We start from the raw sequence: 22,194 nt of genomic DNA, 5'->3' as shown, positions 1-22,194 counted from the left end.
CATCTTTCACACCAAATATTATCACACATTTCTTCAGAAATCTGCCCTCTCTTGTTATATTTCCCTTCCAGGTCCCTCAGTTTAATTTAGTGGTTGCAAATCAGGTTCTGGTCCCAACCCATAAATAATATTTCCCACTTAAGTTTTATTATTTCTTCCAAAATTCTACTAAGCTTAGTAACAATAGTTTAACATGGAATATAAACACATACAAATGTAATCCTTATTCTCTGCTGTTAATCCCTTCCTACCACAAATCTACCATTATTGTCATTTTTTCACTTTTATCACTATTGTTGCCCTTCCTACACTCAGTATTATTCCTCCACTTCCTTTGTCCCTGATATTCTGTTGAATATCCACCCTGAAATACTTTCTCTGTCAATTTCACCTACTGAATTTCTATCTAAATGTGCCTCCTGCAATATTGCTGTTTGACCCTACACTTCTTAATACAATTGAATACTCTTTGCTTTTTGTTTATACTTGTAAAACCAATAATTATATTCCATGTTAATATTGACAGAGCAGTCATAATCATTGCTGACACATATTATACATAGTCTTCTGAATATATGTTTACAATTTTCAAATTACATCATGCTTATACTAGTGGTTGGCAGCAGAGATGTTTCTAGCTCTTCTGGTGCCTGGTGCCATTCCCTGACTTGCTAGTCAGCTCAACTTCAAATTGAGGGGCAAAAAATGTTTCTCTCATGGTTTCTTAGCAAGCAGCTTGCCTTGTACACACTGACTGCTGAATGCAGGTACTGCTCTACTAATTGATTATCTCCCAGTTGCATCCCCTTACACGAAGTGCCCAGAACATCTGCCCCTTTGTCCCATTCTAGCGATGCCTCTGGTTGCGAGACTGATCATACGATCATAGGAGATTACAAGGTTGTCAACCTTGAGATCATTTTAAGCCTAGCCATTTCATCCCAATATAATACCATGAAAAAGCTAGTCAATGCCCAAGATGTATGTAGTTACTTCTTCTCACCACTATTTGAACCGATGTCAAGACCTTTTACTTTGGTAAGAACACTCAAGAAGCTAGAAACTAAATGGATTATCAAAACACCCATCCCCTTTTAACTTACAGCAAACACACAAAACTGTATATGTGTTCCAAAAATGAACTCCACCTCTCCAAATAGTAGAATTTACTCTGAGTCACAATCTGTACCCATGGGTATTACCTTTTCTAAAATTAAAGTTAGTCCTGCTAATGTGCATCCTAGAGTCAATATTTTTTTTTTACCTAAACAAAGTGTATAGCTTAAACTAAAAACAACCAACACATACACCTGTATAGAAATGACGGGAGTTATTATCTTTTAGTAATAAACATAATGTAACAAATAAACTTTTATATCCCTTGCAGCAGAGATCATAACATTATATTAACACTTAGAAACATTACAACTAAGAAAGGATAGTTTCTTATGTAAATAGCATTAGCTTAGTCAACAGACACTGATAAAACTTCCACACTTCTGATTTAAATTACACTTAATTGCATACTATACAGAACTACTTTATACTGTTTGCAACATAATATGCAGTTTATATCAGAAAACCTTTATACAGATATTAATAAGAATAAAAACTGCTTTACTTATGGCCACTTCTTCAATCCCTTCAATATCCTAAACTTTAATTATGTAAAGAAGGGTTTATGCTTTACAGTTGTCCCAACAGTTTAAAACAGTAAATAAATGTTCAGACTTTTTTATGCACTTCTTGCAAAACCAAAGTTCACATGTATAAAGTATATCAAATAGGACTGATGCTTTACAATTCTATCACATATTAATTAAATGCACTGTATTGTTGGTCTTCTTCCTAATCATTGCAATCTCCAAACACCAGTATGTGGATAAAGTCCAAGGTGCACCTGGTTCCTCTGATCAGCTCCTGAACTTCTTTCTTCTGCTCAAGCATTTTCCTCTTGGAACAATGGAAACAATTGAACAATGGAAAATGTTTCACTAACAAAGTCTCCCTCTGGAATTTCTTCTTGACAGAAGATTGAGAAGCAAAGACCCTTTCAGCTTGCTGGCTTATTCATTGTCTTAAAATTTTTTTTTTAATTTCCTTTGAAGCCTTTTTTACTTCGACAAACATTGTTGATCGTCTAGGAGAAAATATTTCCTCAAGGAAAAAAATTATTTTGAAGATAGCTACATATAGCAACTTGAATATCTTACCTTTTTCTAAGTTGGGAATGCCTGGACAGCAGTAACTGATTCTCCCCAAGGTGAAAGGACGAAGCCACATATTTAGACAAACTCTCTAGTTAGACAAAAAGCAATGTATTTCGGCTTGTCCCATTAGGGATTGCCACAGCGGATCACCAGTCCGCAGATTGATTGGCAGTGGAGTTTTTTTGGTGTTGAGTTGCCAGCCTGGCTCCCAACATTCACAGAAGGTACACACACACACACACACACACACACACACACACACACACACACACACACACACACACACACACCTACTGCATGTCTTTGAAATTCACTTGACTGCAGGGAGGACATACAGACTATGTACAGAAAGAACTCCAGCTGAGAATTGAACTGGAGAACTTATACCATTTAATTTCCTTCTGTAATATTTAGTCCAATGTGCTACTAAATAACTGATAAGGCTAACATATATGTGGGATATCACAAAATGCTGTTTTGCTCTTTAGTTGATGAGATATTATAGCATGTGGTTATACACATACTGTCCCCTGCCTGTCAGTATCTCAACTGCATCTCTGTACTGCATTGAAGTGAAACTGAACCCAATAAGTGGTCATGATGTCAATCAGGTAGGATCGTGGCATTCACTGCAGAATTCAAAGTTCATAGAGTTTTTGGCAGTTTACTAACCTAACAACTGTAGGGCAAAATGTAGTCTGTCTCTAACAATGTCTACTCCATTGTCAGAACAAAATGTATAACACTATTAAAAATGATCTCAAGACAATCAGGAGAATTTCTTTACATAAGTAACTATACCTGGTAACTCAAGGAGTAAGAAACTGACCAAATGACTTATGGTAAAATGAAAACAAGCAAACACTGCACAAAAAAAGTACTTTAAAAATTAATTCCACAATACTAACAAGCTATAATTAACCAAAGTCAGAGCTATGCACTATGCAGACAAAATAAAAACATTATTCCTTGAGTGCAATTTAAAAATTAACAAAATGTTAAATGTTTTAAGAATAAGCATGCACATGGGGTGCAGTTTAAAATTTAACAGAATATTAAATGTTTTAAGGCAAAGCATGTATGTGGGATGTCATGAAATCCTGTCAATAATTCTTGATTTTCTGCAGTTTTCACCATCTTTTTCCATGAGCAGCTGAATCATTCCTTATGGTAAGTATCTTACCATTGAATCTGCCAGCATTATTATTACTTCATTGCAAGTGGGCTGAAAGCTTTCACACATATTTGATGCTGGAAGATCAAAAGACTGTGTGTTCTGTTTCCACACCAGGTACTTGAGTCATTTTCCACTACTGACACAGCAGTGCAGCATAAGAGGGGTGCTACACTAGTACCACTGGGTTTAGCATCCTTCATGCACGACGGTGCTATTATGGTACTTATTCCGCTTAATCTTACTACAGAGCAATAGATGGATTTAGCTGTCAGTAAAGACAAGTTCAAGTAATACTATTAATCTGGAAAACTAGATATACAAAAGTCAGTTGATGCATATGTGATTGCATTAAGCACATAGCTCAAGACTGAGTTTGGTAAGTTGCACAATTCACTGCTGAGAGACAGACTTGTCTGTGGCTTTAGAAATTGCAAAGTAGGAAGAAAAATAACGGTAGAATCTCAGTTACCTCTGAGCAAAGCTGCAGATTTGTGTAGAGCAGCATAAATAAGCAGTACTCAGATTAAAAGGTTTGCTGGGGATTTGGATGTGTGCAAATTTAAAGTAAACCTAAAACTTGCTAGTATTACACAGAATATTACAGCAAATTTCAGTCTAAGAAATGCTTCAAACTGTATGATAGCAAAGAAAGTCACTGCTATGCATGTGTCTGCTGGCATAGCTAAAGTTAAAAAACTTTCAGCTCCACAATTACAATTTTAATCAAGGTGTGAATACCAACATGATAAGAAGCCAAGTAAACCACTCAGTAGAGAATGAAGGAAGTGTGACCTACCTAATCTTATCTTTTAGGTCTGTAAGTGAAAGGAGTGGGGCAGAAAAATGTCCTACAAATTATTGATGACTGTAGTTACTGTCCCTAAATGTCCCATACAGGTCTAAGGATTTTCCTGTGAATGTAGTTGGTATGTGTGTAGAGACTTAGTGCACTATTGCTTTGCTGAGTGCAGAACTCAATAACATTGGCAGTCTAGAAATTACAGGTCTGAAAAGATATTAAAAAAATTGGGGACTTCATTGAGGTGGCACAATGGCACAGTAGGTAGTGTTGCTGCCTTACACCAAGAGGTTCTTCAATTTGATTATTGACTGGAGTACCATTTTGGGTCTGCATGTCCTCCTTGTGTTTACATGGGTTTTCATCAGGTGTTCCAGTTTACTCCCACATTCTAAAGACATGCACCAGATGGACTGGCACTTTAAACTGGCCATAGTTGTGAGTGTGTGTGTGTGTGTGTGTGTGTGTGTGTGTGTGTGTGTGTGTGTGTGTGTGTGTGTGTGTGTGTGTGTGTGTGTGTGTGTGGTATGGAAGAATTACCATGGCAGGGCTAGCCACCCAACAGTATGTATATTGGCTGAGATGATGATAACTGTTTATCTAACACCCTGACTCCATGGGAAAAAAGGGGGGTTATGGATGCAAATGGGGCACTTATCTAATCCTGATACTGGACCAGAATGCAATATCATAACTGAAAGTGCATTCAGGGAACTGGACTTGAAATGTTCACTGTCAGAGTTCAAAACTTCATTAATGACTTAATCTTGTAAGAAACTGAAATTTCTAGATCAGGAAGAGTTGTCTTGCATAAATAAAAGCAAGGAATATACTTTACTGTTTCAAGATTTGTTAATATAGCAACTAAATATTTTGGAGCACAGCTGAGAAAAATAAAGACCACTCATAGAGTGCAGATGCAACGCTAGAGGTCACAGTGCAGCTAGTCAAGATGACATGCAGGTTTGCAGTGACTTTGAACTGCATGTTCGTGAAAATGATGATTCCCAGATTTATGGTGTACACAGTTTACTTGGACATGAAGCAGATCATTCATACTGTCACAGAAACATCCGTTTGCAGCCTTTTGATGTAAAAGCATCCCAGATTTGTGCAGTAGAGTCTATTATGCCTAATAAGTAAAGTGCGGTGCACAATAATCCATGCTCACAGAATGCAAACAAAAATGTAAACTGTTCAGTTTCCTTTGTTATTTTTAGACAATATGCTGTCTTGTTTACTAGATATGATAATTTCCTACAGGATTGCACTTTGCAGTTTACTTCAGGACTTTATCTATCATTTTGAACATAACATAGAATTACAGTTGCTTACTAATATGGTTCTGACTGAAGGGCCAGATAAAAGAAGAAAAGTTTCTTTACTAGTTTAAGTATGTTACTCTTTCGGTGATGAAATTCATAAGGACTGTCATTCAAATCCAAAAGGGAGATTATGCCAAACCAGCTACTTAAACAAATGCTGGAAAGAATCCATGAAGTGCAGTTGGACATTATTAAATGAAACTTGTAGTAAAAAAAAAAAAAATTGAAACGCAATATATATATATATATATATATATATATATATATATATATATATAAATATATATATATATATATATATATATATGTGTATATATATATATGGTTTCACTTCATAATCTCAAAATGCTGAAATACCGAATTTTAGCATTCCGTGACAATGAAGCTGAACCATTCGCAATATCGAAACCCACAATCACGAATCACACAATCATGAACATACATACACCACATAACACACACACCATTCCACCCACAGCACACAAACCACACAACCCTACACTACATATAAGCAGGGGGGCAAGCCCCCATGCACCCCCCCGATGTGGGGGGGCTGCACCCCCACCCCCCTACTTATATATACCAACTCCGAGATCGCACATAACATAAAAAAAAACTCACACCACAGCATTCTCCACTCGCTCGCACACAAATACACATCACACATACACAAACACCAACAAATCCAACACTCATACTTACACCTCCCTACCCTTACCCACACATACAATGTACAAAAACACACACAAACACTCACTCACCTGCAATTTCAGGCACCATAACACTACATGCAATGTACCGGAAATGCATAAGTGCGGATTCGAGATATTCAAATTGCTCTTATGCACTTTCGGCATTCTAAATTTTCGGCTTCATGGTCGCGGAATGCTGAAATTCGGTATTTCAGCATTTTGAGATTATGAAGTGAAGCCATATATATATATATATATATATATATATATATATATATATATATATATATATAGATATATACATATACATATACTGGTTACACCATGAAGTAATATAGCTGTTGATTTGTTTCGGTTCAAGATCACTCAGTATCTTATCTGCATTATTTATTATTCAATATATTCAAAAGCCATCAAACTAAGAGATACTGCTTCACAATTAGGTCACACACCTGATCTTGTCATCTGTGACAATGGTATAGCTTGTCAATCAAGAATGTCATGCATTTTCTCAACACTGGGCATTTCAGCATATTACACCTTTGCCTAGGTATCCAAAATCTAATGGGCAGGTTGAAAGAGTCATTTAGCTGTAAAAACCGTCATGAAAAAGTGGGGTGCTAGTTCCATTTGCAATTCAGCACTGCTTTAGTATAAAAGTAATTAATTTAAATCACGATTGCTGTTGCCTTCTCAGTAATTGACAGGGGGAAGAATGAAGATAAGGTTACCTACCTCATCTGTACTATATCAGACAAAAACAATGTCGAATGTTCAATCAGCATGGCAGAAAGATCAGATAAAACTGAAGTTATGTTAGATCATCTAAGACACTGCACCTTGAGGCCAGAAGACAGTGTGTGAATTCATAATCCAGTTTAGAAGCACTTGAACAACAAGAGGCATTCGTGATTAGTGAAGGAAATACACTGAGATACTACATTGCTTAGACTAAAGAGGGTTGGAAGCTTTGACATAAAAAATAATCTACATTGGAATGGACTGTTCTCATTTCAGATACTATATAATGCCGTTTTTGAAATACTACCATTAAGGTACAGTTCTAGCCAAAAATGCCACAACTGCTATACAAAGAGACTGCTCCTAATACAGACATTTATCCAGATCATGACACTAGATTAGCCAATAATCCATCTAGAGTAATGAAGGTTTCTGTAACACTCTGACAGATTGGACTGCTGTAGGCTTCTATGACACCATTATCTTATAGTGAATTTAAAATATCTAAATTTGGTTGAGCTAATAAAAAAAGCCATCCAATGTAATTTGTAATCCCAAATCTCTGACAAGTTTTGATACCCTTGATAAGTGTAAGAAGGGGCTTGGGAGATGAAATGTTTACATGGAGAGGCCTTGGAGAGGAACCATTTATAGGCTGCTTGGGTCCATTAGAGACATACATACCAAACAACTGATGAATTTTCGGTTTCCCAGCCAATTGTCCAAGTTACACTTGAATTGGGTCAGGGAGGAACTCTGCTTCACATGGATGGGGAGCCTGTGCCAGATAAGGTTACTCCAGCAAGTCTTATTTATAGCACAGGCAAGGTTTAAGTCTTTAGAATGGATAATTCTAGTGCTCTTTGTTTCTCAGATATGTTGGAAGACCCTCAGGGTAGGGTATGACAATGCCTTGTGTGCTAATCATAGATCTCCCCCTACAACCTGTAGGAGACAGAATACATGGATAGGACCTTGAGGCAGTCTGCATAGCACGTGTTACTTATGTCCTATATTCTTTTAGTGAGGACCCTCCGTGGATGTTCCAGTTGTTGGATGTGCCTGGTTAGGTACATATCAAAGGGGGCACTGTACTCAATGATAGGTCTGATGAATGCTGAACACAGTGAAACTATGACCTCTTTTGACCTAGATGCAGTAACATTGTTTATGTGACACAATATAGAATGATTTCCTCACTACTCTAGACATGTGACGTTCAAAGGCTAGATTACTGCCTATGTGTGTCCCCAAGTCCCTGACTGCTGTGTCATCTCTTAAGGATGTAGTGTCAATAGGGGTGGATGACTTCCCGAAGGATACTATTATGAATTTCCTGGCATTTAGTTTTAGTCCATGGCTCTGACACAAGTTATTTGTCTGTGTCAGCCCTTCCTGGAGAACATTTATGTCAGTGGGGGTTTCTGTGACTGCTCCTAATTTGTAAACATCTGCAAATTTAGTCAGCCAGAAGCCCTTGACATTGGCCTTAACTTCAGAGAAGTAAATGTCAAAAAGGAGGGGTCCTAGGACCGATCCTTGAGGGACTCCAATTGTGACTGGCCTCTTTGGTGATGTAGACTCCTCAATTCTAACTTCCTGGGTCCTATCTGTGAGCCATCTGGCTATCCATCAGATGACATAAGGGTTTATACCTAACCTCTTAAGTTTGTCAACAATGCCTAAGTGGGGTATTGTGTCAAATGTTTTGGCTAGGTCAAAGCAGACAGTGTGAATTGTTTTGCCCTCATTCATTGCTTTGGTGACTTTCTCAAAGAAGTTCACCAAGGTGAGTAGGCATGACCTGTCCTTGTTCAAACCAGAGTGGGTTGGGTCCAGTATCTGAATATTTTCTATGTCATTATTTATCATGTCCATGATCATTCTTTCCATGGTTTTACATATCAGACTAGTGAGATTTATGAGTCTGTTGTTTCCTGAGTATGTAGATTGCCTACCTTTGTGCAGAGGGATGATTGTTGCTGTTCTCCATTCCTGAGGCACAAAACCTGTTTGGAGGCTACAATTAATAGTAATTATAGAGGGCCTGATAGGCCATGTTTCATGCTATTTAGAAGGCATTCTGGGATTTGTCTGGGCCTATTGATGCAGTGTTCTTTTCCTTATAGAGAGATTTGAGGATCTGTTCTCTAATGATAGTAGGGGGAGTTATATTTGATGGCATTTTCTGAGGGGAGGTTGATGGGGAGAGAGGGGTAAAGTTAGAGATGAATTTGTCTTCCAATAAGTTTGCTATATATTCTGGCTCAGTATAGGTGGTTCCATTAACAATGAGCTCTGTACACAATTGTGTATTGCCTTTGAGGTTGTGGACATATCTAAAGAATTCTTTGGGGTTGCCCTTGGCCTGGGAGGCCAAATTTACCTCATATTTGGCTTTTGTAGACTTTGTTTGTTTTCTGAGTTGTTTAGTTTGATGAGAGTGCTTTATCCAACGGTGCTACACCTACTTTTTGCCATGATTTTCTTCTTTCTGTTTTACATCCTATTGATGCTGGGATTCAACCAGGGTGGCTTGTTTTTTGAGTGAGTTCTGAACTTCTTCCTGGTAGGTACAGGTGCCTCTATGCAGCTAATATGCTGTGAACAGTTTCACTTAGGCAGCAATATTCTTAGGGTTATGGAGGCTTGAAATTTTGCCAGGTTATCACTTAATAGTATGAAGTTAGTCTTAGAGTAGTTCCTGAACATTTCAGGGTTAGCTGGGGTTCTGGATTTTATTTTTACTTCAAGGGAGACCATTTAGTGGTTTGACCTTACCCAAAAACACATTACAATAAGGGTTTTGCAGCACTCTCCCATATTAGTGAGGACCAGACCCAGTATGTTTGTGCCCCTGTTAGGGATATTGACAGTCTGGTCCAGGGAGTTTATATTTACAAACTCCATGAATTTCTGTGCTCATATATTTGGTGTCGTATATGATTCCCAGTTAATAGTGGAGTAATTAAAGTTGCCCATGAATATGGTATTGGGTTGGATGGCAAGTGTTTCCAGTAAGTTTAAATACATGTTATGGGTTCCCTGGGTTTATTAGATCAGCCAAATGTAGATATTTTAAATTCACTAGAATTTAATTTATAGCTATATGCATCCTAATATAATAGCAGAATGTAGAATATTAAATAATCTTTGTATAAATATCAAGTATTTTGCTTGCAGGGAGGAATGTGTGTAACAGTGTGCCTTTGGTATCCCAAAAGACTAAACTTACATGCAGGATGTGAAATAATGCATTCTTGCTGTTGAGTGTTGCCATGACATGCATATGGGTTATGCTCTTCCTGTCTTCTGAGTACGTAGTTGGCCTGTAACTCTGCATTCTTACAAAGTTAAACTTAACCTAACAATATGACACCCCTGATGTTCAATAAAACACGTTTATTATTCGTCTGAAAAAGCTTAACTTGCCAATCGTACAACCAAAGCAATGCTTCTAAGTACATTGTATACTAATGTGCACACCTCTAAAATGCAATTATAGGTTTGGAGTTCATATTTATCTCATTCAAGATAGTAACCTAAGCTTTATAAAACCTGGATCTCGTCTTTTCAAACATATTTCCAAAGTAAGAAAACAAAAAAATATCTTCAGTGTTTGTCATAAAAATAATTAAGAATGAATGTTTCACAGTTTGTTTCTCACAAGTCCTCAGAACTTTTCAACTCCAGTATAACTTCTTTATGGTAGACATACCACATAGTCATAGTTATTACTCTAGCACTTATACATCTGTTTGAGAGGCATCATGTGTTCCTCTTTTAGAGATGAAAATGAACAGACAGGTGCACACTAATATCAGTTTTTGAAACCTGTCTGAATTTTCACAGTTGCCTCTCCAGACCATTGTGTCAGAAGGGTTTGCATCAGCACACGTAACCAACAAAAACATTTTCTTTTATCCTGAATTTAATTTAAGTTCTGCTTTTAGACAGCAGCAGGATACTATGTTTCTGCATTGCACGTTCATGCCTGCAACCAGCTATATTGAAGCAGTACCTGAAAAGCAGGGTACTTCTTTAAGGCATGGTGAGCCATAATAATCAATGGCTGCACCTCACTATCTGAATCAGCTTATTAACGGTATTATTTATTGATTGGTCGGTGATTGGTGACTGGAATACTGGGTGAACTCTGGTAAATCCATTTCATCCACAGCCTTGACCCAGTTCAGCTAAACAATTACAAATTGCTAAGACAGGACTTGTCCTCATTTTTACAGCTGCTTTTAAATCCTACATATTAATAGACCATCATGACAGCATTCAGATGGACTCTAACTATTGTGTATAAAGACTGGTAAACAAAAAGGAATGTCATGTGTCTAGAACTGGGAACAAGGTTTAATGCAAATGCTATGAGCAGAGCAGAGATACTTCATTCAGTGACATGAAAAAAAAAATTCTTAAGAAACTCTTCCTTGATGTGCACATCTGTTAATGGTTTAATCAAGCACCAGGAGAATCTATTAAACCTGATTGCTGGAGAATATTGGCCTCTTGTCTACAACACAAAAGGTGTCCCTGCACTACATCAGCTTTCTCCTGTCCCTTTTAGCTCCCCTACCCTATGACTTGGCTTCTATGGGATCCAACAAATCATGTAACAGTCAAGTGCAGAAGAAGTGTCTGATATCATTTGCAGACCAAATTAAAGTTCAAAAATCAATATGGACTGACAAATTTGGTTATGGAATTCTTGAAAAGCACATAATGTAGAAGCTCAAGTTTATAAGTAGCATTTCATTGTAGTTGCAAACTGCACATTAAGCCATTATTCCTAAATAAAGACATGACAAAAGCAAAATGTCAACTTCAAATGGAGGAAATTGTACTGCAACACATACTATTAGATAGAATGATAAAAGTCCGAGGGATTGAGTTAGCAGTACATTTCATAAAAGTGATGTATGACTTAAAATACTGCTTTCCTACATCTTTATTAGTTTCATGTCACTTTACTGATTTTAAAATATGTGACACTTTCAATAGAGTGGGACTTGAAATATTGAATTGTATTGTCTAACATATTATTTATTGCACACCTGCACTGTATGCAGAGATGTTACTTGTCATTACACCAGAAATTGTACTTCTACAGTTTTAAACCATTCAGAACATGTCTGTGTTTACTGTGATATAAATTATTAGATGTGCTGAATTGGTTTCAAATGGCTGGTTCTCTGACATCACTAGATGGAATTGCTACAGACCACATTATGTCCTTCCTGCCACAAAAAAAAAAAAAAAAAAAAAAGGGAAAGGGATGGAGCAAAGTACCTTTCGGAAATCATGCTATCCTCCTACACTCACAGGAAACACACCTACATTAACTCACTCACCACAGCTAGTGGGAAAGTTACAAGCAGCTGTTAATTTTTGTTTCTTATTTTTCATTGATGTCTGCTGGTGCCCCCTGCAGGCTAGAGCTTTACCCTTCCTACAGCTCTTAACCATCTACAAATACACAAAGACGCTTTTGGCGTTCACATAGCAAAAACTGGCTATCAAGCCTTACCTAGCCATTAAAGAGTAATTATAAAGATACTTAAGGCTGCTAAAAGTCATCCCAAGCCTCCTTTTATTTCTCCAGTTTGTGTACTTCTGCTGGACTTCCACCATCCTCCTCTCATCTCTTCACTCTTCCTGTCTCTCTCTCTCTCTCTCTCTCTCTATACCTCTCTATTCCACTGCTTTACTATCCTGTCTCTTTTTCTTTTAAATACTTCCTGTATTATCACTTGCACCATCCATACTTTTTGCCATTATTTACATCATTGTATTTTATTATCCCCCCATTTTTCAGTTTCCTACATCTCTGTCATATTTCATACCTCTTTCAGCCATACCCATTTTTCCTCTTCTTTTTCTCTTCTTAAAGTCTGTTTGCTATTGTCACAGGTCTCTTTTGCTGTGATACAGCATCAAGTCTGTTTTAGCAATCACTTGCACCTTATTTATAAGGGTTCTCTTGCATTCTCTATGCATCTTGTATCATCACCCCATTATTTATTATTTATAACTTTATCTGGTATTCTTTGAGTGCCCTATCTCTCTACTCCATTGTTACCAGGCATACTTGTATATCTGCACTTTGAATGGTTTTCATAGATGTAGTCTGCACATATGTATAAAGTAAATGTGTGAATTGAGCCATTTCACTGTTGAGTACATGTACTAACTTTGAAAAAGCAGCACTAGATTTGAAACTTCTAAAGTTTGCAAAGAAACACCAATTAGAACTTTGCAAAGCTCAAAGTGTGTAAACTCATCTATGAACAATGCAAAGATGTGTGAAATATTTAGATATGTATAAGTGTTGTTCATGTTCCTAAAAATTCCTAAATATTTTGTAGATTAGTATTGTGAGAACTTTCCATGAGAACTTGTGCTGATTATTTATAGGTTCTTAGGTATATACTAGGCTAACAACCACCAATACCTTTATAAGCCTGGCCATGCAATTAAAACCAGTTGTCTCCCTGTGTAACTTGGGTGTCTATTAGGATGGGTTTGTTACTTTGGAAGTGGCTAATGGCTTTGTGGGCAGGGGTATGTTAGTAAGGTAATATTTTACTTACTGTCTCCCACTGTCCATTATAGGCATGGGTAGCCGGACCGGGGATGAACTTACAATTTCCCATCCAGTGGTCAAGGTTACATTTAAATGGCTTAGAAAAATACAAAAGCCAAAGGATTAAGCACCTCAATGAGAACAGAAGCAATCAGAAAAAAATACCACTTGAGGTAACACACACAGTCACAGCTGAGGAAAAGCTTTTAATAAAGAATATGTAAGCGCTTTCGAGTCGAACTTCGACGCTTCATCAGACATACTACAACTATTACATTCATTTACATAAAACCTATTAAAATACAGTTATCTGTTATATATTTGTTTATGCTGCCATCTATTGACAGATTATTTTTATATTTTTTTTAATATATTTTTTAATATGAAATGTAATTGTTTTAATTAGAACTGTGTAGTTTTAGACAGTGTTTTATGTCTGTTTCCACTGTTTTTAGATGCCTCATTCATGCATATGCTTTTGTACAAACCAGGAGTTTGAGAAAATGTATATATTTGTAAATTAGTATACTGTTTAAGTTGACACAGAATGGATTTAAGCCATTTTGAATGTTTTTGATATCATTTTAATACGTTATTGATTTACTACTGTGATTGGTGAAACGCACTTCTTCTTCTCCTTTCGGCTTTTCCCGGTTAGGGTCGCCACAGCGGATCACCTGTCCGTTCATGATTGGCAGTGGAGTTTTACATGTCGAGTTGCCAGCCCCTGCCCAACCTTCCACAGAAGGCACACACATGCACGCACTCACGCCTAGGGCCAATTTAGAGTATCCAATCCACCTACAGCATGTCTTTGGGATGTGGGAGGAAACCGGAGCACCTGGAGGAAACCCACATGACCACAGGGAGGACATGCAGACTCCACACAGAAGGCACCCCAGCCGAGGATCGAACCGGAGAACCTCTTGCTGTGAGGCGGCAATGCCAACCGCTGCACCACCGCGGCCAGTTTATATGTTTTATTTAAATAAATGTGAGTAATAGTTGTAGTGTGTCTGACGAAGCGTCCAAGTTCGACGTGAAAGCACATACATATTCTTGATTAAAAGGTTTTCCTCAGCTGCGACTGTGTGTGCCACCTCAAGTGGTATTTTTTCTGATTACATTTAAATAGGGTCAGGCATGAAATTTGCTTCACACGGATGGGGAGCCTATTCCACAGTGTGTAGATAGTTTGAGACATGTCGGTCTTGCCAGCATGTTCTATTTATGTCTCAGGCAAAGTTTAAATCCTTGGATCTAGTGTTTGTATTGCTGTTAGCTTTGAGGACGTGCAAAACATCCAGCAAGGCTGGATCTGAGGATGCCTTAAATGACAGGCATAGATCTCCTGCCAGTAACCTGCAGGAGGCTAAGTATAGAGATATGGTTTTAAGACAATCTGTGTAGGGCAGTGTATTATTACCCTGGATTTTCCTGATGAGGAACCTCTGTAGACATTCCATCTGTTGCAAGTGTCTAGCCAAGTACACACCGAAAGGGGTATTGTACTTAATGATAAGTCTGATAAGGGACAAGTAAAATGATACTATGACTTCCTTGAACCTGGATGCCATACCCTTACTTAGAAGATGGACAACATAGAATGACTTTCTTACTATCTTGTGTTGGTTGAAGGCCAGATTACTGTCTACTTATGTTCCCAGATCCCTAACTAATGGATCAAGTCTTAAGAGTGTTTTTTCAATGGAGTAATTGGGTTATGTGGATGTTTTCCCAAAGGGCACTATAATAGGTTCATAGGTAGGTACTAGGCTATCTGCCCAAGGGCATTTATAAGCCTAGCCAGAGTGTGTTGGCGTTCGCCACCCCATTGATTAATTAACTGATCCTCTGTCAAGCAGAGCCAATGAAGTGATCCCAGGGGTGTATTTTCTGTTACCCATCTACTCGTCAAGGTTTCTCTTGAAGAGTGTAAGTGAGGGGCTCTGCCTAATGTAGTTTGGAATTTTGTTCCAAAACATGGGGAGTCTCTGTGACAGGAATCTATTCCTCCAGCATGTTCTATTTATTGTTGTGGTGAGGTGTAGCTCACTAGAGCACGTGGCTCGCAGTGGCTTGGATTTCTTTAGGTGGAGCATGTCCATTAATTTTGAGTTGGACATGGCTTTGTAAGTCAAACAGAGATCACCTCTGAGTAAGCGATATGCCACTGAGTACAGCTGGAATTTTTTCAGTTGGGCTGCATAGGACATATGTTTGAGGCCAGTAATCCTCTTGGTGAGGTACTTTTGTGGTCTCTCCAGCTGTTGGAAGTGTCTTGTGAGGTACATCCCAAATGGGGCATTGTACTCTATGATGGGTCTGATGAGTGACGAGTAGAGGGGCACTATAACCTCTTTATTTTTAGATGCGAACCCTTTAGTAATTAGATGGGTCACATAGAAGGATTTCCTAACTACTTTGGCAATATGATTGTCAAAGGAGAGATTACTATCTACCTGGGTCCCCAGATCTCTTATTACCTCTTCTGCATTAAGGGGGCTGCCACCTATGTGGTAATTCGTGGGTGTTTTGTTTTTCCCAAACGGGATGACTATGCATTTTTTGGCATTTAGCTTGAGGCCATGACTTTGACACCAGGTGTCTTTCTCAGTAAGGCCCTTTTGGAGGATGTCTGTGTCAGCCGGAGAGTCAATTATGGCTCCCAGTTTGCAGTCACCGGTGAACTTGGTTAGCCATAGTCCTCCTGTGTTTGCCTGTACTTCTGAGAAGTATATGCCGAACAGTAGGGGTCTCAGGACTGAGCCTTGCAGGACACCACTTGTGGCTGGTTTAGAGTTGGACCTGGAGCCCGCTATTCTTACCGTGTGAGTTCTGTCTGTAAGCCAGTTGGCAACCCATCTCGTGATGTAGGGGTTTATGTTCAGGCTGGTGAGTTTTTCTGTAATACCCGAGTGGGGAATGGTGTTGAAAGCCTTGGCGAGGTCAAGGTAGGCTGTGTGAACAACCTTTCCCTTATCTATGGCCTTGGTGACTGTCTCGAAGAAGTCAACCAGGTTTAGTAGGCATGATCTGCCCTTAACAAAGCCGAACTGGGTTGGGTCAAGTGTTTGGAGGTTCCCAATGTCTTTGTTAATGAGTTCCATGATGATGTGCTCCATAGCCTTGTAGACCAGGCTAGTCAGGCTTATGGGGCGATAGTTACCAGGGTCAGTTGTGGCCCCCTCCTTTGTGGCATGGAATAACCATTGCTGTGTGCCATTCCATGGGCATGTAGCCTGTGGAGAGGCTGAGGTTGAATAGTATGTTTAGGTGGGGGGTTAGTTCATTCTGTATTTCGTGCAAGATGCAGCCTGGGACACCATCTGGCCCCATTGATGCCATGTTTTTGGCTTTTGAAAGGGCTATTTTCACCTGTGTGTCTGTGATTTCTGGGACACTACACTTTTCTGGTATTGTTGTGGGCCATTTTGGGGATGAGAGGGGGGTGAAGTTTGCACTGAATCTATCTGCCAGGATGTTGGCAATATCAGTAGGTTCAGTATATTTTGTGCTATTTTGCACTAGTTCAGTGCATATCTGTGAGTTGCCACTTAGATTCTTAACATAACTAAAGAAGGCTTTGTGGTTATCTTTTGAATCCATGGCTATTTTTCTTTCGAAGTTAGCCTTGGATGATTTTATGAGGGACCTTAGTTTCTTACTGATACTGATCAGGGATGTCTTTCCTTCTTGGGATTTGCTTTTTTTCTGAACTAGTTTCCTCCTTCTGTTGTGGAGCCTGTTTATGGCAGGGGTCCACCAGACTGGTTTCCTTCTCTTAGAGGAGTGAGTCTTGGTTTTGCTAGGGATGACACAATCCATGCACCCTTGTAGGTGCTCATAGAGTGCATTTGTAAATGTTTCTGTATCTTGGGCAGCGTTATCCTTTAGCGTGGGGGCTGTGAAACTTACCACCTCTGTCTAAAGTAAGTTTAAGTTTGCTTTAAAAAAGTTTTTTAATGTGGTTTCTTAGTTGGGGGTGGGGTGGGGTGTGGACATCCAGCCTGATTCGTTTATGGTCTGATCTAACCAGTGACGAGTTGACCACTGGTGTGGAAGATCTGTTGCCCATGTTTATGATGACCAGGTCCAATATGTTTTCACCTCTGGTAGGGGAGTTTACCAGCTGATCCAGGGCATTTGAGTTGATGAATTCCAGGAAGTGCTGGGCCTGGGAGTTTGTACTTGAGTAGTTTTCCCAGTTAATGGTAGGGTAATTGACATCGCCCAATATCAGGGTGTTCGGTAGGACCTTCATGTTTTCCAGTGTCTCCAGAAAGGTGAAGTGGTGGTCCTGGGTCATGGAGGGTGATCTGTAGCAGGCCACAATTTGCATTGCAGATTTGCCCGATGTTAGTTGCACATGGATGATCTCAGAGGTATCATGCTGTGCCACTAACCCTGAAGGTGTAGGTATCCTTGATGAATATGGATACACCCCCTTCTTTTGAGTTTCGGTCCGTGTTCTGTGGCCGAAATGTGTGGCACAAGTTGTAGCCCGGTAGTGCTGGGGTGCTCTCTGGAGCCTTGAACCAGGTTTCAGTTACTGCACAGATGTTGAAGTTCTCCATACTGAGGATTGCTTTGAGCGTGTGCATTTTGAGATTTAAACTCCTGGCGTTGAGTAGCATAACCCTCAGTTTTTTGTTAATTGTGCTGTTTACAGAGGTGGGTTTGACTTTTGAGCCTTCCCTAAAAAAGGCACTATGGGGGCAGCAAGAGCCTTGGCCAGTATTCAAAAGCCTAGGGTGCAAGCTGTCTTCTGCAAAGCAACGCGGTTTGCCGAGCATGTCGTTCCAGGCTGACAGACACTGGATCCCCTTTGAATGACACCAGAAGCTTAGCCAATTGTTGAAATTGATCATTTGTTTCTTTATAATAAGGTATCATTCTTGGTGAGGGCAGGATGCTACTCAGGGTCAGGGTCATACCAGCCTGGGCTACATCGTCAGAGAGCTCTTCCATGTCTCTTTTCATGTAGTCCAGGGAGGTACGTCTCATGTCATTCACACCAACATGAACAATGACAGAGTCATATTTGTACTTGTTCTGGAATGACCTGAGTGCTTGTGTTATGTGGCGGATTCTGGCTCCCGACAGGCAGCTAACAGTAACCTTCTGCTTGTCCAGCCTAGTGAGTGGGACGTCAGTGTGCCTGACTATAGAGTCACCTATTAATAGTGTGTTAGGTATGTTATTTCACCTTAAGGGCTGTGATTGTGCGGCACACTGATTTTGTGTTTTATGTGTTGTCTGGTTTGTGACGGGAAGTGCAGGTTGTTTGGGTGCTTTGGAGGTCTCTGATGCTTTTACAGGTTTTTATTTAGAGCCTCCAAGTATGATTTTGTGTATTTATGTATATTTTTTGCCAATGCTGTTTTAGTAGGTCTGTGTGCAGCTGGAGGTATGGTGTAAGTGTTAACCCTCTCCTCTTGACTGTCTGTTCCTGTCTTGGGTGGAGACAGCTTAGCCTACAATTTGGCTGTATAATTGCATCTCTCGCATATGTTAGTGTTTTGTGGTAGGAGGAGAGCATTGTCTGTGTACATGAGGCAGTTGTAACATTGCCTCAGGATACCCAGATTCACCAGCTGGACTGGAGAGTATACCTGAGATTGCCCTTTGGTCATGCCTGAATAGTAGGGTGAGCTGCTTAGTTGCTTGTTGATGAGGGGTGAATAAAGAGCCTTGCCCTGCTGTGCAATCAAGTGTCAGGGTATTTTAGTGCTTGCTATTAGATCTGAGCAAGCACTGGGCTGTAGTATGCTTTTTGAGTGCTTAGGTTGAGAGTTAGACTAGTTTCAAGGGAAAAACTGAAGAGGAGACTTAGTGGAGCCGGGAATAAATTAACCCTAGCTAACCGGCACTGCCCGGCGCACAAAACCATGCAAATGCATTTTTTATATCAGGGAAATGAAAGAGATAGAAATTAGCCCAAAATGGCCAATAAACTACTAATATCTGGGCTGGAACCACTCCTCCAGGGACAGATGGGCTGCTCAAAGCTCCCCTCTCTCACAGGTGGACAGAGAAATTTCCTTTTATCCAAGTAAGGTATGGGCAACTCAGAAACTTGTAACACAGCCTTGAATTCAGCACTAGCCTGAAAACTGGACTATACTAGCTTAGAAAGGCGGGAAACAAGGAATTATTATTTTTTTTTGTTTTTTTGAAAAGATAAGGCAAAAACAGTAAAAAATATACTTAAAACAGCTTTAAATGATTACAATGATCAGAAAAGGCTATCTCACTTTAGTGTGTAGCCTACAACAGTTAAACAAATTATTTAAACAAAAAATGACATTTTAAAATTGCAGGCAGTCAAATAAGTACAATATGTGAAAAAAACAAGCTTATGAATCACAATAAACGCTGGAAAACCAGCGTTTAGCTGGAAAAATGTTAAGTACAGCAAGAAATTACAGAAAACTGATACTTAATCACTCCAAAGTCTCTCTTCTAAGCTAGAAGGCTTGTATGCACTTCTAGGCTTTGAGTTTGAAATCATGGCTTTGACACCAGTCATTTGTCTGTGTTAGGTCCTCTTGCAGGATGTCATTGTCACATGGGGAATGTATAATAGCTCCCAGTTTACAATCATCTGTGAACTTGGTGAGCCAGAGGCCCTTGATATTCGGTTTGTCTTCCAAGAAGTAGATGCCAAACAGGAGTAGGCCCAGTATGGATCCCTGAAGTACTCCACTGGCAACTCGTCTAATGGTTGAGGTGGTCTCACAAATCCTGACTTTCTGGGTCCTGTCTGTGAGACAGCTGGCAATCCAGGGAATTATGAAGGGATTTATGCATTGTTCAGTCAGTTTGTCACTAATACCCAAGTGGGGGATCATACTGAATGCCTTAACCGGGCCAAGGTATGCAAAATGTACTGTCCCCTCAACCATTGCCTTGGTGACCCTCTCAAAAAAGTCTACCAAGTTAAGTAGACAAGACCTTCCTTTGACAAAGCCAAACTGGGATGGGACAAGTGTTTGTTGGCTGTCAATGTCCTTGATCATTTCCATGAAAATTTATTCCATGGCCTAGCATTATTAGACATGTCCAAATCCCACAGGGGTCCCACAAGGCTCTATTTTAGGACCCTTATCTTTAGTATCTTCATTAATAAGCTTCAAATATCTCTTAGTCATGGCTCTCTTATTCGATATGCAGATGATGCTACAATTATTTGCACTGCCAAATCTATTCCCAATCTCAAGCTCATCACTCAACTAGCATTCTCTTCCATCAAAAACTGGCTTACCAAAAATCACCTGCTGCTCAATCCTAATAAAACCAAGCTACTAGTTTTTACCCCAAAATCTCACTCCCCAGTAGACAAAAAATGAATCTCCATATGCTCCCACAATAATACACCAATAGAAATTGTCTCCCACACTAAGCTGCTAGGTTTATAATTGAACACCTCAGATTCGATCTTCATATCCATAACAACATAAAAAAAAACCTACCAAAAACTAGGCCTGCTTTACAGTCACAAACAATTCCTTACCTCTACTTCAAAAACCCCCCTAGCCATTACCTATCTACTACCCTCTCTAACCTATGGCACTCCACTACTTACAAACCTAATCTCCAATCTAAAGTCTGTATTAGAAACCTGCCACAACAAAATTGCTCAATTTGCAACAAACACCTCTTATTCTACACATTACTGTATAGCATTACGGTCTCTAAAGTGGTTAGAACTACCACACCATCTTTCCTATATTCAGCTAATGACAGCACACAAAATCGTACACAAACCTCCATTATGTCCTGCCCTCTCCTCCATTTTCATTAACGACATACCCAACAGATCCCTTACATCTGAAAATCAACATCTGCTACAAGTTCATAACCCAAAACACCCAGCAGCTGGCCAGCTTCTATACTCCCACATCATGGCCAAAAAATGGAACTCTCTTCCTATAACTCTCAGATCAAATCAAAATTTCACCACCTTTAAATCCTCCGTACATAACTACCTATCCTCCATTTGGACCTGTAACTGTTCCATATCCTCCTCCCTCAAAACCTGACCCTCCCCTCTCAAACTGCACTCAGCCTCTACTCTCAAACCTCACTCACTCTCTTTCCTATTCTATATCTTAGATACAGTGAAAAGTGTTCATGGCAACTGCCTAATTTGCTTGTTGATATGTTATATGCTATTCTGTTGAAAATGCTCTAACATGTACATTTGTTTCCTTCTATTGTACATTTTTGCCTTTGTTGTTGTGGTATATGTTATTTTGCTTATGCTATCTCTACTTGTTAATTCATGTTTTTCTTTAACTTTGCTAGTTTGTATACTGTTATATTTTATTCATATGTTCTAGTTAGTCACATGTTCTTGAAGCTTTTATTCACAGGCCTCCACCGAAAAAGAGCTCTTTTGGCCCAGTGGACTTTCCCGGTAATCGAATACCAATAAATAAATAATAATAATAAAAAAATGTCAGACTTATGGGTCTGTAGTTTCTCGGGTTGGTTGATGGACCACCATTGTGAAGAGGGATGACCATTAAAGTCCTCTATTTATTTGGTACGTAACTTGTTTTGAGGCTGTAGTTGAAAAGTGCCTCAAGTGATCCTGAAAGGTTATGTTAAAAGCTATTTAGGAAGTAACCCTTTTTTGTCGGGGCCCAC

The sequence above is a fragment of the Protopterus annectens genome, chromosome 1.part1 (genome assembly GCF_019279795.1).
Source record: "Protopterus annectens isolate FY-2018-M chromosome 1.part1, PAN1.0, whole genome shotgun sequence".
In the NCBI taxonomy this organism is placed as follows: Eukaryota; Metazoa; Chordata; order Ceratodontiformes; family Protopteridae; genus Protopterus; species Protopterus annectens.
This window is presented reverse-complemented; position numbering follows the sequence as displayed.